Source organism: Episyrphus balteatus, chromosome 3, assembly GCF_945859705.1.
Source record: "Episyrphus balteatus chromosome 3, idEpiBalt1.1, whole genome shotgun sequence".
NCBI lineage: Eukaryota > Metazoa > Arthropoda > Insecta > Diptera > Syrphidae > Episyrphus > Episyrphus balteatus.
In genome coordinates, this window is record NC_079136.1 from 91,340,475 (window position 1) to 91,362,011 (window position 21,537).

The 21,537-nt window shown below is 30.5% G+C and overlaps 1 protein-coding gene and 1 long non-coding RNA gene across 3 annotated transcripts in view; one reads left to right on the forward strand and one right to left on the reverse strand.

Annotated features, from left to right (window-relative positions):
• The window catches only part of LOC129917201 (protein tipE), a 116,322-nt gene that overhangs the window by 22,504 nt on the left and 72,281 nt on the right, over positions 1-21,537 (forward strand). The window lies entirely within an intron of this gene.
• LOC129917205 (uncharacterized) lies at positions 17,880-18,750 on the reverse strand. The gene is made up of 4 exons (XR_008772606.1): positions 18,523-18,750; positions 18,245-18,450; positions 18,069-18,100; positions 17,880-17,971 (listed from the first exon to the last, which is right to left on the reverse strand). It is a non-coding gene; the product is annotated as an uncharacterized LOC129917205 (long non-coding RNA).

Below are 21,537 nucleotides of genomic sequence, written 5' to 3' on the forward strand. Positions count from 1 at the left end.
AATTCTAAGCACCCCAGCATTTTGAATATATTATGCTAGTGCTAGCTGCTGCTCCGTTGTGCTGACAGCCAAAGGATTACACTGTCTCCCATATTTATTCCTGTTTTACTGCATATTTCATTTTGGTTTTTTCTCTCCTGTTTTTTTTTTTTTTTTTTTGTTCTTGCCTGAATGAGTATGGACTGGTAGCGGCCGGCATCACCGAGAACCGACTCGACCGTCTAACAAAAGTCCAAGTCAACCTAACCTAACCGACCAACCAAAGAAAATAAACAAGAATTATTTGTTGTATTTACGAGTATATATTCAGATTGTGTGTGTTTGTGTGCCTGTGTGTGTGTGGAGTTAAGGATGTGGATCTGATGAATATAGACGAAGAGGCAGTATGAGAGGAGGTCATCACTAGCATCAGCAGGACATGGACCAGTGGCAGCAGTTAACAACAATGCAACACAGCAGTTGGAGATGTGGCAATAGGTAGGAGGAATATCAATGCATTGCAACGGATGCAGGACGGAGGGTTTTATTCGGTTTGGGGTCTGTTTACTTCCTTTAGCGAGAGTCGACAAACTTAGGAGGATATTTTATTATTCGCTTCTCCCCCTTGTTTGCTTTTCGTCATCTTTATTTTTGTGGGTGGCAGAATTACGGGACTGGCATGGTTCTAGCTGGGGTGATGACAAAAGGGTGCGGTGGTGTGGTAACAGTCTGTGGTAAGCTTTAACGGCGAAGTGTGACCAGGGATATTTTTGTTATCGTCCTTGAATAGTACCAGAATTGTATACATATTTGTATTTTGTGTGTTTTGTATATGATGGTGGGATCTTGGAACGTGATTATTTTTTTTTTATATATTCATTTCGTTTTCTTATACTTCTTTGTTATTGTTTCAAAATAAAAGAAAATTGTGGGTGTTGAGAGAATATGGGGGGCTAAGTCGGTTCCGTCAACTATATTAAATTAAGGCTTACACAATTTCGAAGGATAACAAGTGCCGTCGTTAAGCAAGGAAGAGTGAGGATGCTATTTCTCATGCTTTTCTAATTTTTTTGTTTTTGCAATTTACTCTTAGTTGGGTTTTCCGCCTTGCGCCTTTGATGTTTCGCATAAAAATGTTATTTGTTTAGATATTTTATAATTGGTGTAGGGACATCTTTTTAATTATCTTAAGAGAGCAACAAAAAAAAATACAAAAGTGAGTGCATGGCCTTAAGTATTATGCAGAATAAGTCTAATTTTTAATGAGAGTATGTGTCAGATGTGTTTAGTTTTGTGCATATAGATACCGATACTGATTGTTATTAGATAAATTTATGTACGTCAAAGCATTTTGAAAGGGCGAATATCTTATATAAGAGCGCAGTCGTGATTAATTACACCAATTTATTTTCTTCTTTGAAAGAATAACATTTTTCATACAATAATAATGAGTTGAGGTCTGAAGATCATGTGTAGAAGGACTTTTGGCATGCCAAATATTAAAGGGCTGTTTGAGGATAAAATCTAATTATACTTGGTTGTGTAATTAATGATGAAAGAAGGTCGATACATCGAAGGGCTGAGTGTTGTTTTAACAATGTGTTCAATTAAAACACATTCTCATTTATCTAGTTGCTTCGTAGAAAAAGTGCTTCGAGGAAGGTTTTTAAAGTGTTTTTAATGTATGTATTTATTTATTTTTACAAAACACTAAATATCCTTTAAGAAGGTAAATATTAAATAAAATAGAATAATTCGGCTCACTTTTAACAAGATATACATATATGTAGGTTAATAATTTAAATATAGTCAATGTTCACAGAAATCTTTGGAGCCATACTTCTTTTCTCTGAATTTGTTATGAGAAAAACTTAAAAGCATTACGTTTATACCAAATTTAATCGAAATCGGTTTAGCTGTTTTCAAGCAATATCTTCAATTAATTTTTTGGAGACATGAATTCGTGGTAAAGTACCTACCTATATATTAAAAAACTGAAAAAAATGGGTTTCTGCAAAGTCGGTTTACGGACAATAATTTTACGTGATTACATCAAAATAAAGTTTGTGTGCTTTAGATAAAAAAGTGATTTAAAATTATATTATTGTGAACTTTCTGCAAAAAAATAATACCATCTCATATTATAACTTTATATACCTTATATCTTTATGTTTTCTAGAAAATAAGGAATAATTTTTTAAGCAAATCATATTTTACAAAAAAATTTTTTTTCATTATAATTTTGTCAAATATTTTATAAAATAAAGTCTTAAAGTCTGATTATTATTTTTCTAAAGCATAAAACTATATTCAAGTCAAGGTATATGCTCTGTAAAAAGTACATAGGTAATAATAATTTTTTGAAATCACTAAATTTTCATGAAAAAGAGGTTGTCTGTAAGGCTGGTTAACGGACGATTATTTTACGTGATAACGTCGTCAGAAAACAGGTTGTGTGCTTTGGTTTAAAATGAGTCAATTGAAGCGTTTACTTTTTTTAAATAATCATAATTTACAAGAAAAAGTTAAAAAAAATACCTTTTTTATTTTCTCATTATATTATTTTTTTTTTATTTTAAAAGCTTACAAAAAAAATTATGCAATTTAAAAGCCAAGTATTTCTTCTAACAACCTCTAAAAAATTTTATACCATCGGAAAGCTTATTGTCTCAGCTCAAAATATATATATCGATCAGGTCTATGAGACATCTACAAAAAGAGCTAGAATTTTTTGAACTCGATCAAATTTCATTAAAAAAGTAAAAAAAAAACATTTATTTTTATGTCCTCACGCTATGGAATCAATTTTTTTGTTTGACAATATACAAAAAATTGTATACCATATGAAAGCCTATTATTTCACCTTTCATATGACGTATCAATCTCAATTTCAAAGATGCCTACAAGAGAAGTTAGAATTAATTAAAGGCAACCATGTCGAATTTCCAGACTGAGATTACGGTACTTCCCACACTGGTGGCTGTTTGGGAGGCAACAGATCTCCACTGGTGTTTTGAGGTTTTTCGCAAGTTTCTTGAATTAACATTGTGTAGCTTGTAGTTAGTCTATCGTTATGTGTGATATACCAAATGAAAGGTAATTGTATCAGGATGCTCATAAAAGTTTAATAAAATTTCTATCTGCTCTTGGTCAAAAGTTATAACCTGTTGAATTTGAAAATTTTATTTTACCGTTATCTCAAAATTGTGTTTCCTTTATTCCTGTATTTATTAAATAAAAAAAGATAAAAATAAAAAAACCATGAAAATTGGTTAAAAACGGTCAAAAAGCGTGTTTTTTAAAAACTTGTTTCTTCCGTTATTCAGTCAAAATTCTTTAAACGATTCCAATTTTTTGCACATGTATACATAAAACCTACATGTTCTAAAAGTTTGAGATTTTTTGAAAGCTCCAAAAAAAAGCTAAAAATCAAAAACTATCCAAAAATTCCCCTAAAAAACAAGGTATTTTTCAAAAATTCATATTTCGAAACGCAGAGTGTTGGAAATCCGTATCAGATGCCTAATTTTTGTTCCCTCATCTTTCACCTGGCACCTTTAGAATTGTCAACAAAAAGTTTCCCCTACCCAAAATCATCATTTTGTCATAGCCCCAACACGTGTACAAAGTTCAAACAAAACGTTGTAGCTTAGTTTCAAAATTTTTTAGAATTTTTTCTTAAATGCATTTATTCTTAAATTAGTTTTATCTATCTATAGAAAAAAATCAACTCTCTACGACTTCGCGTTTAGATTTTAGCTCAAACTTCATCTTTCCGTTTTACCCCTGTTTGCCCTATTAAATGACGGAATTTTTAAAAATCCTTCATTTGGATTAAGCTTTAGGTTATTATCTTTCAAATAAGCTATAGAAGATTTTTGTCATTGTTTTTCATAAAAACGTTATCACGTTAAAAAAAAAAATATATAAAATTTACGAAAAACACATTTTTGAACTAAAAAAATTTCAATTTTTTATTATTTTGTTTTGAAAAATCTTTTTTTTTTTTTGTTTAAAAATGGGGGTATTCATTTTCTTTCTGATATTTATACGTCGATAAATTATTTTATTGAATGATAGACATACTAACTTTTTTTTTTAATGTTTGAAATTTTGTTTAAATAAACAGGGTGTCTCAAAAGTGAACGTCGAAAAGAAAACAGGTGAAAGGGTAGGTAGTGATGTTGACATTTATCAGCAAAATTATAAAACAAATCGTAGCGATGTATTTGGTGCGTTATTGGCATTGAACACCCTGCAACGGTCGTTAAAATACCGTGATTAAAAATCACGTTTTGACGTTGACTTTTGAGAAAACGGCACCAAAAATTAAATTTTTTTCTTAAAAATGTCACTCTTCGTTTAAAGATTAAAACTATTCAAATAGATTCTTTTTGTAATTTAAAAATATTTTGATATTTTTTTTTTATTTTTTAAAACATAAGATTAAGTTTCAATTAATCTTTTGTCATTTTTAAAATGAAAATCTTTAACATACTAAGCAATTTTACCATAAGAGAAAGTACGTGCCTTTCGTTGCAGCGGCTTAAGCAATAGCTCGAGGTACAGATAGACAGACCAAACTGCGAGGCCACTTTTGACATTTTTCCTTTCATCTCCTAATTATGTCTGTCAGACCGAGCAAAATTTTTTTTTATATATTTTTACATGCGAGCGTAAGCAAGCAAAAAAATTTTGTAGAAGCCTTCCTACCCCTTATACAAAAAACTATTTCGTAAAATATCATATAAAAAACACTAGATATTACACTGGCTAACAATTTTCAACTTTTTAAAATTTTCCAGAAAGATTTATATCAAATTTTATAGATTTGGACTCAGTAAGCTCAAAAATAATATTGGTTTCTTTCTATCAGCTCTAGTTTTTGAAATATTTAATTTTTCATATTTATGGAAGTATTAATACTAATTTTTAAGTTTTTCTTATTGGGGTCAGTAAACCTAAAAATCACATTAATTTTTTTCTAGGAGCTCTATTTTTTGAAATATTTAAGTTTTCCACATTTTGAGGATAATTTCGTACTAATTTTAAAGTTATGATTATTTTAACTGTTTGTTAACATTTTCCAAAATTTTTCTTATCGAATCTAATGTTATAATTTTTCACATTTTTGGGGTAATTTCATACTATTTTTTTAGATTTTATTATTACAAGCGTTCTTAAAGTTTTGTTGGAAAAATTAGTTTCTAATGTAATGTATTTCGATTCAGTTAGTTAAATAAAAATACAAAAAAAAAAATTTTAAATAAAAAAAAATTTAACAAAAAAAAATTGTATAAATTTCTATGCCTTTTCATGTATGAATAATTTAAAAACTAGAGCTGCTAAAAAAAAATAATGTTATTCTTGGAATCAGCACCCTAAATTTAGTAAGAATTGATAAACAACGGTCTGGAAAATTTTTGTGTGTTAGGGAGTGTTATCAATGGTTTTAACAGCCAGCAGATAAATCATAAATGGACTTTTTTCTCTCTGATGAGATTTATGTAAATTATAAATTATTTATTATTAAATGTCAATGTAAAATAAATTATATATCAAGTCTGAATTTGAAAAATCGAGTTGTAACCTCTACTTCCAAAGTTCAGCAAAATATTTCAAAAATGCTTTTACTTTTACGCTAGTTAAGATTCAAATAGATAGGTATAGAAAGTACAAACATAATCAGTTTTTGTGATAAATATCTACAGAAAAAGTGCAACGTCAATATAATGTATATCGTTTAAAAATGAAAGTTTCCAATATTTAGGTTGAAGGAACAATTTTCTTGCATTCTCGTTTCTTGTTCATATTCAGCCTAGTTTGCTGTGTTACCACAAGCTTTTACAAGTCAGTAATCTGAATTTGACCAAAAAAAATGTTTAGCATACAACTGTTTGTCGTATTATTTCAAAAGTGAGCTCTTTTAGCAATAACAAATTGTATACTTTCTTAAAAAGAAGAGACAATCAATTTATAATTATCTATTTTTTTGTACGACTTATGGTTCCCACTTATAAGAGGATTGAAAATTTTATACAAATCAGTAGGTACTTCTTAAAAAAAAAAAAATACTTTTTTCATATATTTTATTTTGTTCAAATCTTTTTGAAACTTAACCGCCACAAAATTGGAGATTTTCGATTTATCACTAAAAAATAAAAGCAATCCATCAAGTTCGGCATTATATGTATGTGCACAAGTATGTATTAGGATTGTATTTGTTCAAATTCTCATCATATGATTTTCTAAAAAAAATTTCGGGGGAGGGGGGGGTTAGATGGTTTAACCCCCCCCCCCCCCCCCCCCCCTAAATACGGCTATGCTTTGCACACCGCTTTATTTTTTGGTAAAACTTTCAAAATTCTGTCATCCAGAGAAAGCTTCCTTTTAAATTTCTTATCCTTGTGAATTTTTGTAAAAGTTTCATCAGAATTCATTATATTGTTGTTATCAATATTTAAAAAAAAAACTTTTTTTTTATTTCCATTTCAACTTCTAGAAAATTATTTTCTTCTCTACCAAAACACCAAACAGTACATAATTTATAATCATAAAAACATAATCAACCGAAACCATGTCTTCTTGATTACCCTCATAATAACATGCTTCTCGCCAATCGTTAACAAATTGCAAATTGTATCGCCAAGGACTAAAATTGTTTTTCTCCATCTCAATTTACTTTTTTTCTTGTTTTACTCTCACACGCCTCACCCTATATAAGACGAAATCAATTTCATCTCACATTCGTAAATATTTTATTCATCAACGTTAACACGTTTATTAACCAAATAAAAAATAAAAAAAAAAAAAAAACTTCATGACCCTGGAATCGTTTTAATAAATAACTAATTCCCGATTAGGACCATCGTCCATATGCTATCGGGCCAGAAAGTCCTGCAACGAGTAACACAAATTCGTAGACAAAAATAAAGCAATGAAGGCAAATATTTTTCGCCCTCCATCATTTTTTTCAACACACAAACGAAAAAAAAAAAGACAAAACAAAATAAAAATACATACAAACCAGAGCCTAGGGATGTACTAATAGCCAGCAAGAAAGGACAAACACCCAGCAGTAGGGTACCCATAAACACACTGCCGTTACCATTTAGGATACATTAACCAGAAATTGGGGCTTTATTTGAAATAGCCACTACACACGATGCATACAAATTGGACTGGTTTTCTATGTCTGCGCACTTAAGGGATGATGTTGTATACCAAGTCTTCTAATTTTTTGTTTTTTTTTTTTTTTTGTTTACTTATTTTTGATGATATAAAAAAATAACGAAGTTGGTAATAACACCTAATGAGCCAAATGTTCAATTATAGGCTAAATGTACAGCTAAAGCAGTTGTACTACGAACATGGTCATATACGAGTATGTAATAGAAACACAGTTCAGATGTACATAACCAGGATAGAATCGTATAAACCAGGCAAATATTTGTTATCCTTGATGGAAATATCTGCCGCAAAGTCAAGGATCTTGCAACTACCATAAATAAGGTAAAACATTAATAAATGAGGTTATATAGCAAGTTTGACTTTGATGATTTTTGAATGTGGGGGTGGTTTTGAGCCAAAAGATAAATTTATTTATTATTGAGATTTAAATTTTGTGAACACTTTTTTTGTTACTGAGAGTGAGAATAATAATTATCTCAAATGTCATATCTTTAAAACTTGTAGCTTTGAAGTTCACATACATGTTGTTTAGGCGATGTCCCGTCCTACATTTTCACTATACCTCAAAAATCACCCTATCGTAACTAAAATGGCAAAGACAACATTTTAATTAAAGTTCGTAGAGACACCATTTATACCATTTATTTAATTGGACTTATCGCGGATTTTACTTATTTATGAAAAGAACACACTTGAACATAAAATATTTGTATAGAATACTCAGATTCTTGGTTTCTGTTATTAATGAAACATTTCTACCAATTTTCGCTGGCGAACCATTTTTTTCTCATTTTTGGGGCTCCGCGAAATTAGGCCCCAGGAAACAAGGCCCCAAAAGAAAAAATTAAATAAGGCCCTAAATTGGGGTATTTTTTCATAATGAAAATATGCCCCAATGAAACAAGGCTACATCGAAATGAAAAAATACCCCAAAAATAAATGAAATAAAGCCCCAACTTGTTTTGAACTTTTTTAGAAAAATGAAATAGGACCCCAATTTTTCTTTTTCATAATTAATTTATTTTTGGTAATGAAATATCACCCCAAACCAACAGAACCGTCTTTATGAACGGAACTTTTAAAATTGATCCTCAAGGATGTTTCAAACTGTTGTTGTGTTTTCTTTCGGTTATTCCCGGCAGGGCTGCAAGAAATCATGATTTAGCATGATTTTCATGTTTTTTGAACTAAAATCATGTTTTAATGTTTTCGTGCCCAAAATCATGTTTTTTTTTCAATCCAAGAGAAAAATCTTTATAATATTTTTGTAAACCAACAATCTTTTTCACTAGGTGAACTGTTATTTTTAAAAAGTTATTCAATACCTACATGAAATATCTATATATGAAATTAACCTTAAATGAGTACAAATTATAAACTTATTTATGTTTTCAAGTTTTATTCCCACCATTTTTGTAATTTAAGTTATAACTACAATGGCCAACTTTTGAAAAAAAAAAGTGGGAAAATTACAAAAGCAAATAATTATTTTTTCCTACAAAGGGCAATTTTTCCCCAAAAAAAACTATAAACGTTTTGAAGTCAAGATTTAAGAATTCTGCATTAAAAAATGAGAAAATTTTCACTTTAAGAACTTTTGCAAAAAGTACCCTGTGTAGTTATACCTTTGATACTTTATTAATACTATTTTCTAAAATGAACTCGAAATAGAGGTTGTTCATTTTCTTTCAAATTTTGTTTTTTTTTTTTTATAAATCATGTTTTTTGAAGTGAAATCATGTTTTTTATCATGTTTTTTTAAATTTCGACCATTTTTTTTTTAGGACCAAAACTAACGGTACCTGTCATATAACGGAAATATAAAGCTAAATTTTTTTCAAAAACGGCTCTAACGATTTTGATTAAAATTTTTGAGTGTAGTATTACACATTAGAGCCAACTTCTTAAATAAAAAAAATATTTTTTATTAATGGTAGGGGAGAGTGGGGCTAAATGTAACAGGGGTAAGAATTAACAGCTAAAAAAAGCGATGTTCCTTTCAATATTTAGAAACGCGTAAAGGAGAAAAATGCTCAATTTTTGCATATCTACCGGCACATTTTCTTCAGATGAAGATTAGACGACAGGGTGAGAAGTTACACTAGTGGTGCCCAAAAAATGCATGTTTGTAACTTTTTTTTTTAATTTTATTTTTGGTCTACCTCTTTACCCGAAAAAGATAGAGTGCTAAGTGTTTTTTTGTTATATGCAACTGTGTTTTGGCTCAAATTGCGTGTATATGCTATGTCTATATCAGTTTCGCTTTTTTTTTAAATTGATTTTATGTGCCAAATTTCATGCTGGGGCTAGTTGTAACATTTTTCCGGGGCAAGTTGTACCATGTAAAAACCTACCTATACTGAAAAATTGTTTACCTAATATAATTAACAACCCTGAATATGAATGCTTGTAATTGAATTTGTATTTATTTTGAAATTGGAAACACATTTTTGAACCACCACTTGAATTCATAAAGCTTAAAAAACAATTTATGAATTCTAATAACTTTTATTTAAGACTACTGTCAAATTTTCTCTGGAAATCTTGGATTTGCTCCACTTTTTACAAATTTGCACCAAAATTTCATGACTGAGGCTTGTTTTTATTGTTATTAATTAAAAATAAATAAATATAAACAAATAAAGGTATTTTTCTCTTATTTTTAGTTCTTGGTACAACCTACCCCGGTATGTGTTACACTTTGCCCCGTATGTGGGGTAAGTTGAAACAACACGATTTTTTTTTTGGAAGCTTTATTTTTCAACATTACCGTTATGTTTTGCTAAATTTTTATGATGGATCTTGGAGCTAAAACATGGGTCTTTAATTTAAAAAAGGTCTGGTTGACCCACTTTCAAATTTGTAGGAGAACCATCGATTTTAGAAAAAAGTGTTACATTTGGCCCCACTCTCCCCTACCTGTCATAGAACAGTTTTTTTTATTTATGAATATCGATTTCAACGAACATTTTTATACAAAAGCGTTTAAGTAAAAGTAAAATTAAAATTTTAGAAAATTTTCAAAAAACTCATTTTTGGATTCTTAAAAAATATTAAAAAATTTTTTTTTTTGAAAAATCAATTTTTTGAAAACGGGTTTATAAAAAATTTTGAAATTTCCTTTTTATGTGTAAATAAATTATTTCTTCAAAATGGCATACCAACTTTTTTTTTGAAAAATGTTAGAAAATTTTTATATATAAAAAAATATTTTTTTAAAAAACTTCTCTAACGATTTTCGAAAGTTTTTTTCTAAAAATTCCTTTTTATACATGAAGTCAACTGGCATACTTGGTTTTTTTGTGAAAGATCATTTAAAACGGTATTTAATTAATTTATTATAAAAACAGATTTTATTTTTTTAATTTCTTGAAAATATTAAATTTAAAATTTTCTTAATTTTCTTGAATAAAAGCTTTAATATTAGAGTAACTTTAAGCATAAGAGCAAGTACATGCGACCCCAGTCGTTCATTTTACTTCTTATTTGTTGATTTTTTTTACTATGTTACCTGAAGGTAGATATACTATGTTTGGTGACAAAAAAAAAATATTTAAGAGCTCTTTAATAAACAAAATTGAATTTGGTAAAAATTTATACATATGTATGTATATTTAAATTTGAACTCCTACACACCAAAACCATATCACTGACATGAAATTGCTTCCGTATTTCATTCGTCATTCTATTATAGCAACTACAGAGCATCATGTGATGCCTATTCACCATACTCAAAAACCAAGCACCTGATATCCAATTAGGTTCACCATAGTTGCAAAGCTCCAAGAATCCCCAATGATATTCATCAGACGGAGTTATAAAACTGGCACTCCCACTTTATCTTTGTACATTTGTATGGGTATATGTATGTAGTTTGTTATACTGTCTAAAATTTAATAAATCAACGGTATTCCATTCAAACAACGGCACGCGGTGGCAGCGACAGCAATGTGGTGGCAGCGGGTGGTGCTAATAAAATTGCAGACAATGTCCTGGTTGTCAAATCTCTCTGAGGTTTCTAAAGACAAAAGCGATATGGTGTTAGAATTGCCGCCAGACAAGCGAGAAGCATTGCATGCTTGCAATGTCATGGCAGCAGCAAAATATGCTGCATTCGACGAATATTAATGTTTAAGGTTGGAGTCGTTTTGTGTGTCAAACTAACGAATGCGGATTGAATGAAAATGTGTGCGTGATACAATTTTGAAGAAATCGTGTTTTACTTGCATATTATATATGTATGAATGCAAGTTTTGTATTCATGGGAGTAGAGGTATATAGAACGAGAAAATTTGGACCCTGAATCTCTTATGTTTTTGAGTCTTATATAAAAACTAAGTTGTTAATTTTGCTGAAATTTTGTCATTGTCATAGAAAGGGGCGTTTTTAATTTTAATTTTTCATACGAATTTAAATTCGATATCTCAATTTTTTAACTTATCCATGCTTATAAATCTTCTACACCTTACGTGAAATAGTGACGCCTGATTTCATTTGTTGCCATAGTCTTAAATTGATTAAAGGACAATTTTCAAAAACATAATTGTATGTAAAGTTGGTCACTGTGGCGTATGAGAACAATTTTTTTCGATACAAAACTTAATTGAAAAAATTTATAGCCGACCAGTTTTTCGAATTAATTGATTTTTAAATTTTTAGAATAGAAGTCTGAGAAACACAGCAGTTAAAGATAACAATCACATCCGTTGCGCCACTTAAAGGCCTTCCGTTTGCCTTAATAATACTTTTTGTTACTCTCCAATAATAAAATGTATAGTGGATGTGCCTTCACTGGATCAATCATCATGAAAATTGAGGGGGCCTTATCTTCGAAACTAACGGGCGTCATTTTTTTTTTTAAAGTGACTCGCGTCACTTTTGAGAAATGACCGCGTCACTTTGGAAAAATGAAGCGCGTCACTTCTGAAAACGACACGAAAACGAAATATGATGCGCATCTCTTTGAGAAATTTAGCTTGTTACTTTTAAAAATGGCACGCGTCATTTTTCAAAAGTAACGCGGTCACTTTTCAAAACTGATGAGCATCACTTTTCAAAAGTGACGTACATCATTTTTCAAAAGTAACGCATGTTGTGAAGCTCCTAATCGTTTAAAAGTGACGTTTTGAAAAATGAGGCGTCTTAGCTTTGGCCCACTGCCAAGCTCCATTATATTTAATGTCGCCATACGAAACGGGAAATTGGACAGATTTTTTATTTTAAATAGCTGCTTTCAATATAATGGAGGGGGAATAAATTGGATCTAAGGTTCTAAGTTCTAGGTTAGTTTTTAAGTAATATTTGTAGCTTATATTAAGCTGAAAAAATTGAGGGTTTTGCCATGAAAATTAGACGTTACAAATGTTGTGCCTATATTGTAACAACCATACAAAGGATTGTTTTTCTGGTAGTGGGTAGAAAAGGAGATGTTGATGAAAACTTTTGCAATGACTCAAAGAACAGAAGCCAGCAAATATTTTCACTTGCCGGAACCACTAAAACGCCCGTATCATCTTTTAGGAGTTAATTATTTGGTACCATCATTCATTCGGGAATACATAATAATAAATATTTACTTTTAATTGGAACACTATCTACTTTTCATTGCAGTCCTTCTTCTAAGTACGAGTGGTTGTATGTCTGTTCATCACGTCTAGGTCAACAAAACTTATTTCTCTAACATATTAAATTTTCAAAATTATGACAGTAACATTTAAAGGTATGATACCTCTTTAAACTTAACACACACTCAAAATATATCAACCGTTCATTGCTATAAGTATGTTTCGTACAATATTTTATACGCCTCAACTTTCTTAGGCACATTTCTACCAACCATTTATTTAAGTCGAAAATCATTTTCAGTAATTATACCAGGAGAACAACCAACCTCTTCAATTAAATTCAAAACACAACATGGTTCTTAGTATACAAATTGCATTGTGTATATCTGCGTAAAACCATCTTTTAAAAAGTGACAAGAGAATTTCTTTAAGTTTAATTGCTCTAACCACAATTTGCACTTAAGCTTACAATTTTATAGGTCTGTATATATATACACAGAGAGAAATGAATTTCCATTCTTCCTTCATATGTGCAAATGTATGTTTATGTCGAAATAACTTTATATCTCCTTCCCCAACACAAACAGTATCAAAATGATATTTGACAAGCCTAATTGATAACGATTTGTGCGTGCTATTATACACAAGAATACCTCTGGCAGTATACAGAAAGGGTTATTCCTTGAGTGCATTGAGGACAGACAGTAAAAAAAATAGATGGAAATAATGTAGGTATATGTAATATTTGTATGTCTAAAACAATTATATTCAAATCAATATTAAATGTCGTAGGTACATAAACTGTAGAAATACAGGGTGGAACAAATTGTGTACTGAGCTGAAGACTAAAAACAAATGTAATTTACGAAAGTTCTTCTTTTCCAAACGCCATTAAAGTCGTACGAAAACAACAGGAGCTCGTGAGGCAAATAATATAGGCAAGAGAATTCACATTTAGTTCATTCATGCAAAATCCATTAAATATGTTGGCAAACAAGCTCGCACTATACCTTTAGATATACCTACTCTATTGCTCGCATTTCCATTTTTAAAATTAAAGCAGAACTCACATAACGAGAATATAATGGTTGCCAAATGAAATTTGAAATCAAAATAACAACTTTTAGAAAAAAAATTTTTTTTGTCCGTGGGTAGGCGTTGAAAACTCGTGCTTATCGATATTACAAGACTCATACGTCATACCGCACTAAACTCACCTTCTCCTCCCGATTTCAACTAAGTTTGGATTGAACTTATCGAGCAATTTATACACTGCCGGTCACTTGAATACGTCCACATTTTAGTTCATCTTATTTTTAGCCTAGCTTGGTATTTATTGCAATGGTACATCTTTTTTACATACGTAACGAGAGAACATCTTTATGCGCTTAGCTTAGGAGAAAAAAAATTGTCTTGGGACCTACCGTTCTTCTCACACGGTAGCTAGACAAAATCTATTCATAAAAACAAGTATATTTTTTGACTCATCTGAATAGACTCAAAAGCAAAAATGTTAATAAATGATGAGTTGCATGGGTCAGTTGGACTCAAAATTGTGTCTGTCAATAAATCTGATTGTCTTTAACCTGTAAGGACGAAAACGGGTCGGAAAAAATCATTAGGCGCGGAAAAAATGGCGAAAATAAAAGAAGTCTTTGAATTAGGCCGAAATCAACGATGCATTGGGACAAAAATTAACACAAGTTAAAATTTAGTATGCAGTTATTCGCGCAATATCCAAGGGTATAGAAACAACATTTACAATCGAAGTTGCTTAGCCACAACATTGGCCGATAGATGTGCAATGATCTGAAAAGTATGACTTCGCGCTAAAAATTAAGCTGAAAACCGGTATGAAATGCAGTTTAACGACGGCAAAACGGGTTGTCAGAAGTGGTAAACATTTGAGAAGAACAAATCTTCGCAAAAACTACCACTTTACAAACCACGAAAAGAAACTCGCCTCCAATAGTAAAAAAAACTGTGTTAGAAATTGCAGATCGAAAGTTTTGTAGAAAAAAATAGCTTGCACTTAATGACACTCCCTTCACAGTTATGCAGACAACTTAAAATAATCCTTCTCTCTACGAAGGTCATACAAATAGGAATTTAGACCTAAGGGTCAACTTAATTCATTTTTTTCCTTTGTAAAATCACCGGTTGGAAATTCGACTTTCACGACATGTTTTTTTTTTTACTATTGGAGGCGAGTTTCTTTTCGTGGTTTGTAAAGTGGTAGTTTTTGCGAAGATTTGTTCTTCTCAAATGTTTACCACTTCTGACAACCCGTTTTGCCGTCGTTAAACTGCATTTCATACCAGTTTTCAGCTTAATTTTTAGCGCGAAGTCATACTGTTCAGATCATTGCACATCTATCGGCCAATGTTGTGGCTAAGCAACTTCGATTGTAAATGTTGTTTCTATACCCTTGGATATTGCGCGAATAACTGCATACTAAATTTTAACTTGTGTTAATTTTTGTCCCAATGCATCGTTGATTTCGGCCTAATTCAAAGACTTCTTTTATTTTCGCCATTTTTTCCGCGCCTAATGATTTTTTCCGACCCGTTTTCGTCCTTACAGGTTAAAGACAATCAGATTTATTGACAGACACAATTTTGAGTCCAACTGACCCATGCAACTCATCATTTATTAACATTTTTGCTTTTGAGTCTATTCAGATGAGTCAAAAAATATACTTGTTTTTATGAATAGATTTTGTCTAGCTACCGTGTGAGAAGAACGGTAGGTCCCAAGACAATTTTTTTTCTCCTAAGCTAAGCGCATAAAGATGTTCTCTCGTTACGTATGTAAAAAAGATGTACCATTGCAATAAATACCAAGCCAGGCTAAAAATAAGATGAACTAAAATGTGGACGTATTCAGATGACCGGCAGTGTATTTCATGGAGTTAAGTTCCCTAAGTAACTAAAGTTTTGTAGGTTATTTTTCTGGTGAAAGTTCCTACTGATGAAAATTCAGCGGAATGGGCGGTTGCCACGCCCCCAATTGAAAATCTAAAGTTTACGATTTTTTCCTTTGTATACACAACAAGACCCATCACCTTGTAAAATTACAAGTTTCTACGATAGCGGGAAGTTCTCCATAATTTTTATGATCTATCAGTGAGTAAGTGACTCACGGTTACGGTTTTCGCGATTTTTGAAGCCCTATGTCTCAGAAACTACTCATTGTAAGAAGCTGAAATTTTGTAACGATTTTGGTTTTAATTAGATCGACAAATGTAGCGAGTTTGTAGCGAATTTCTTGCATCTATGGTGTGGAAGTTAGAGGGGGGTCGAAAATGGCCTGAGTTGTTTCCTGTAAATAAGGATGTAGTGCCAAAGCTGCTAGAGAACTTGGCTGGGCACTACCACCGTGCCCCTTGATAAACCATTTTTGAATGAAACCATTTATTAATGGTTCAAATTTTCTTATCATTGTATGACAAAAATTAATATTTTGAAATAATGGAACTAAATCTAAAAAGTCCGCTATTTTCATATGGTTCACTGCATCAAATGAGAAGACAGTAGTTCTTCGCAAACGGCGTAAATTTGGCTCGTCTAGGTTTTTTAATGTTGTTCTATTGATATTTTTGGTATGGGGGCTAGAACAGTGCCTTGTGGTACCCCATTTTCTTTAAGTCTGAATAATATTTCCGTTCCTAACGCGTAAAATTCTATTCTCTAGATATTCTTTAAGAATGATATAAAGCGTCTTTCAGGTAGGACTTGACTTAATTATGGACTTGACTTAATTGACTATAATTATGTAATAATAATAACAAACAACAACTCTTTAGGTATAAAAGGAGTGAAACCATTTACAACATCATCAGTTTGACAAAGCTTTTCTAAGAATTTGTATATTTTATTTAAAAAAAATTACAAGATGCGTTTTTTCCTAATCTCTGTTGTGCTCGCTTTTGTTCTTGCACTATACCAAGTAAATGCTCAATCACTTACTTCACTCCCAGAAGCAGATGCCCCAGGCCTTCTCGGTGCAGATGTTGGTGTCAATCTTGATAACGTACTTGGTGGCCAACAACCAGAAGTCGAACAAGGAACCGGGCAAGAACAACCCCAACAACCCGAAGAATCATAAACCCAACAACCAGGCAGACAACACGGCCAAGGATGCTGAGACCCTTGTGGGGACGTTTTAATATTATTCTTGGTAGCGGAGCTGATGGCTTAAGTTGAATTAAAGTACAATAAGTCCACTTTAAGAAAAGATACAAAAATATAATTTAATGTTGTTTTTCCTAGAATAAATAAATAGTTATCTAGAAAAAATGTGTTTTTATTCAGATTTTGATACAAACAGATTACACCGGCACACAAAAAAAAATTGTCATGTACCAGGAACCAGACCTATCGTTCTATATGTTTTTGGAACCGCTGAATCCGAATTTCCGTTTTCCCCCGTCACCCTCCAGTTTTGAGAAAATGTAAAAAACGCCCAACAAATTCATAAAAATTCAAACAAAATCCGTAATAATTACACTGAACCAAAAAGGTACATAAAATTAATGAATTTGTATACATTAAATTAATGTAAAAATTCATGGCAAATGAGCCAATGTAAAAATTCATTAAATTTAAGAATCTTTTTAAGAACTAATTCATAAGGGAATGAATATTTCTTAAAAATTAAGAATAAGTTCTTAAATTTTATGAATTCTGTTCATACACGAATTCAAAAATTTTTGAAAATGTTTAAGAAAAGTTTCTTAGATTTTAAGAAAAATTCATACAATTTAAGAATTATTTCTTATAATTTAAGAACAAAGTTTAAGAAAAGTTTCTTACATTTTAAGATTATTTCTTAAATTTTATGATTTTTTTCATAAACTCCGTAAAAATTTGAATGAAATGTTGCTTAAATTTTATGAAAAAAATCATAAAAACTATGAATTTTTCTTAAAGTTTTATGATTGTTTTCATAAAATATAATACACTTTTCATTAAAATGTATGCATTTATTTATATAGATGCATATAATATACATTACCATTCCAAGCATTTAATTTGTTCCTGAAAAAAAATTGTATTCCAATCAAACAAACAGCAAAAGAAAACAACCCAAAATCTAAAACAAAGGAATGAAACTGTAAAAATAAAATAAATTATTAAGTTTAAACGTTATAAAAATGTTTTATTGATCACTATCACTTTACATTTCACTACAAATTTAATTTTAACTTAATTTTACTTTTTTAATGGATGCATCATCTGGAAATATAGAAAAAAGTTTGTACTAGTAAAATGAATATGTACTATTTAGTTTAAAAAATCGAATGGCTAGAAGGTTAAATTATCTTATTCTTACCATATTCTAATCGGCAGCATTAGACTCTGGAGCTGAAAAAAAAAACAATACAAAATTGAATAAGTTGGGGAAAGATAAAAATATAAAGAATTTAGGTACCTATGAGAAATGTTGATAATATTAAGTTAAAACAAAATTTAAATATTTAGAGAAATAAAATAAAATGAAACACTTACTAAATTCAATGTTTTGCTTTAGTTTGCAATGACAATTTCAAGTGTACAGGATTTGTTGAGAATCGCCTGCCTTTAATATGGTTTTTATTTTGTGTTGATTTTTTTCACTTTTGCCGGTACAAAGTTGAAGATTACGTATCTACGTGCCTCCATATTGCACAAACAAATCAAATTACGATTTTCACTTTTTAAATATGCACCTTTACCTAACAAAAAGAAATAAAATATATTTAATAAATAAAAGAAAGCAATTTTTAACATTATATGTTTTTATATACTTATCTGAGTATATGGGAAAGAGGCAACAGCAACCAACAATATTTTACACTGTTTAAATGTACTTATAATCTTCAAAATTGTCTACGTGGTTAAAATGCTTAATGCTTAGTAAATATTGTCTTTCATTCACAAACTTTTATAGCTTGTTTCGGCAACGACCGTCGACTTTGAATATCAGATTTTAAATTAAATCCTCAAAGAAATCTTTCTAAGGCATAGATCCAGAACAACAGTTATTATTTTCTAGATTGATGAAAAAATACATAGACTTTAAAAAATATACTTAAAAACTCACAACGTAAGAATTTTTTCATAAATCATATGTATATTTTCATAATATTTAATGAATTAATTCTTAAATTTTGGAAAAATATGAATTTCGAACATAAAAAGTATGAACAGATTCTTAAATTTTAAGAATAAGTTCTTAATGCCGAATACAGGATAACGGTAAAATATTCGTTGTTTATCGATTAATGAAAAAATACATTCATTTTAAGAAAAAATACTTAAAAACACAAAATTTATGAACTTCTTACAAATGTAATTGTGAAAATAAATTTTTTTCACTTTTTGAAGGGAAAAAAGTCAATTTTAAAAATTATTTTAACTCAAAATACAACTGAATGGAAAATAATAGTGAATTTCATTCATAAAAGTATGTCCAGATTCTAAGATTCAGCAAAATATTTTTCCAATTGAAGCTTGAAGTTTATGAATTTATTCATAAACCTTCGTATTTGTTCTTAAAAAAAATTCATAAAAATATTTTCCATAGGAAAATTTTTATGAAAACTGATTCTTAAATTTTATGAATCTTTCTTAAAACTAAACTTTTTTTTTAAGAATTTGTGCTTAAATTTAATGAATTTTTCTTAAAAATGTATGAATTTTGGTTTATGAACGAGATTCATAGTTTTTAAGAATAATATTTTTTTCAGTGTATTAGTGAATCTGACGTTTTCTCTGACTGTTTGGCAATAATTTTTTCAAAATTTAAGGATCAGTTAAAATAATCTCTGTTTGGCTAGCTAGGCTAGGCTACCTGAGGTCGCACGTACTTATGTTAAAAATTGATTTCTAAAGTTTTTTTTTTTAATTCATAAAAGAATATTTTTAATTTAATTTCATTTAGGGCCAATTTTTCAATAGTCAGTTAAACAGTCAGTTAGTACTTATTCCCTAGATAGAGAAAAAAATCAATTTTTCAACAGTCAGATATACATACATACATACATAGCTTATTCCTTTGATAAAACTTTTAATAGAGGAATAAAACTATCTGCTTCTTTCAGAGACGAATAAAATTTATTCTAAGGAATAATCTCAACAAAAATATTGTGTCAATTGCCAAAGCAGTTTTGAAAGAAATTTTGAAAAAAAAAATTCAGCGGAACACAAGAAAACAAAAACAATATGAATAAAAATGACGTTTAATTTTGAATATTTTTGAATTTGACTTTTGTTTTTTTTTGTTATTCTGTATAGAATAATTTTTCTTGATTGAAAAATTCAATGTTGTAATCTGATTCCTGATTGTTTATGAGTCTAAAAACTTTATTCGCCGAACAGTTAACTGACTGTTTATTAGAAGATTGAAAAATTGGCTCTTAATAATATAAAAGGTTTGTTTTTGAAATTACAACAACATCTCTTTAAGCAATTTTGACCATTAAAATTTTCTAAAATTTTTCAAACAAAATTTGGCAATAGGTAATGTTAATGTTTAGCCTGTCTGCCAAATAAGTAAATCAAACGGCATTTTTTGCAGGACAAATTTTTTTTATGGAATGTGTTCGGGTGTTTGTCCTTACCAAAAAAATCAATTTGCTCGGACAATAGGATGTCGAAGGCAGCCTCCATTTTAGAAAAGAGGTTGGTTTCGTTTTTATTTAACAGCTCCATTTTTAATCATTTCAATCAAAAATTATCAAACTTATTAACAATAAAATTATCTACAAAATGATATACATATATAAACAAATTTCGTGAGTTGATTTAAGAAATGCAGTGTATGTCATGCTAACTTTATACGACATCACGTCCAAAACTGTTTATACGAGTAAAATATTGTTTTTTTTAAAAGTACGGCAATTTTTTGAGCTTTGAATTCCAAAATTCAGTATTCCAGAATTATTTATTTTAAAATTTTGTAAATACGAAAATCTGGATTACAAAATTCTGTATTTCGAAAATCTATCAATGATAAAAGGAAAATTATTTTGATAACTAAAAACCCTTGAACCAAATACATTTTCTATAACAGAGCCTCTTACGAAGAACTGACGAAGCCAAGCCGAGTATGATTGTCAAAAAAAAGTAGATATCTGCTTGTACATCTGCTCTACATGAAGCTGCAGCCTAAAGGGGTTGACGGATTTTCTTGAAACTTGGTAAAGATGATTAATTCGTATTTTCCAAAGTTGGTTTTTTTTTTGTTTTTTAATATCATTTTCAGAAAGTGTAGGTACCTCCCATATAACATTTTTGAGTTACTCCAACGCGTTTTGGGCCCGTTTAAGATGCGTTTCAGACGCGTTTCGGACGCGTTTCAGGCGCGTTTTGGACGCTTTTAGGATGCGTTTCAGACGCGTTTTGGACAAGTTTCAGACGCGTTTTGGACGCGTTTCAGACAGGTTTCAGACGCGTTTTGGACGCGTTTCAGATGCGTTTTGGACGCGTTTCAGATGCGTTTTGGATGCGTTTTGGACGCGTTTCAGATGCGTTTTGGGCGCGTTTCAGATGCGTTTTGGACGAGTTTCAGACGCGTTTTGGACGCGTTTTGGGCGCTTTTTGGGCGCGTTTCAGAAGCGTTTTGGACGCGTTTCAGACGTGTTTCAGACGCGTTTCATACGCGTTTTGGACGCGTTTCAGACGCGTTTTGGACGCGTTTCGGACCCGTTTCAGACGCGTTTCAGTTGCGTTTTGGACGCGTTTCAGATGCGTTTTGGGCGCGTTTCAGATGCGTTTTGGACGCGTTTTGGGCGCTTTTTGGGCGCGTTTCAGATGCGTTT